Source organism: Micropterus dolomieu, linkage group LG23, assembly GCF_021292245.1.
Source record: "Micropterus dolomieu isolate WLL.071019.BEF.003 ecotype Adirondacks linkage group LG23, ASM2129224v1, whole genome shotgun sequence".
NCBI classification, from domain to species: domain Eukaryota; kingdom Metazoa; phylum Chordata; class Actinopteri; order Centrarchiformes; family Centrarchidae; genus Micropterus; species Micropterus dolomieu.
Genome location: NC_060172.1, coordinates 5,701,673 through 5,703,011, shown reverse-complemented (window position 1 = coordinate 5,703,011; position 1,339 = coordinate 5,701,673).

Genomic DNA, 1,339 nt, shown 5'->3' with positions numbered 1-1,339 from the left:
GAGGGGAAGCCGGGATGTTTTCTTTGTAAAGGTACTGGTTTGCCAACCTTATTTTCAGAGCTTCCTCTTTCAAATCATCCAGCTTCAAGTGCTGACTGTCAACAACATGTTCATGGTGTACTCTCCTGTTGTATCGGGTGTACATGGTCAAGTGAGGAATGATGTCGATTAAAAAGACCAATTCTAAATCTACTCAGTCTGCTCTGGAGAGGACAGCGGCAGAGTGCTGCTATATAAACCACATCAAGTAACGTCACAGTCATGAGTAAACTGTGTGAGTCAGCATGTGAGACGGGGATGAACAGGCCCTTTTCTTTCCTTTCCATCCTTTTCTTTTAACTCTATCTGTTTCTTTCTCTTTTTTACAGTACAGCACGATCAGCCTACTCACTGCCTTTAGATGTGTTTAATATTTTTTATTTGCTCCCAGTCCGTTTCACACACACACGCAGCCGTTAAAATAAATGGGTTTTATTTTTCTCATGAGGCTGAATATTATGAGCAGTTTGGTAGGGATATTGAAATACTGAATTTTAATATGAACGTAGGCTATCTATTTCGGTTATTATAGCTTTCTAAGGCCTACTATAGAGAATGTAGTCATGCTCTGTCCCACCTTTTGCGATGTGGGTGCAAAAGGTGGGATTTTTGATGTATGAACTGTGTTAACTGACGTCCTTCTGAGCCCATGTGGTAATATCCTTCACACATTGATGTCGGTTCTTAATGCAGAGCCGCCTGAGGGATCGAAGGTCACAGGCATTCAGTGTTGGTTTTCAGTCTTGGTGCTTACGTGCAGAGATTTCTCCAGATTCTCTGAATCTTCTGATGACATTATGGACCGTAGATGATGAAATCCTTAAATTCCTTGCAATTGAACGTTGAGGAACGTTGTTCTTAAACTGTTAGGCTATTTGCTCACACAGTTGTTCACAAAGTGGTGAACCTCGCCCCGTCCTTGCTTGTGAATGACTGAGCCTTTCGGGGATGCTCCTTTTATACCCAATCATGACACTCACCCGTTTCCAATTAACCTGTTCACCTGTGGAACGTTCCAAACAGCTGTTTTTTGAGCATTCCTCAACTCTCCCAGTCTTTTTTGGAAAGTGTTGCAGGTATCAAATTCAAAGTGTGTGAATATTTGCAAAACAGTTTATCAGTTTGAACATTAAATATCTTGTCTTTGTAGTGTATTAAATTGAATATAGGTTGAAAAGGATTTGCAAATGCATGCAAATCTGGTTTTATTTACGTTTTACACAACGTCCCAACTTCATTGGAATTGAGGTTGTACATAAGAAGACATAAATAATAAAAACTATGCCATGGGTAGTCTGTA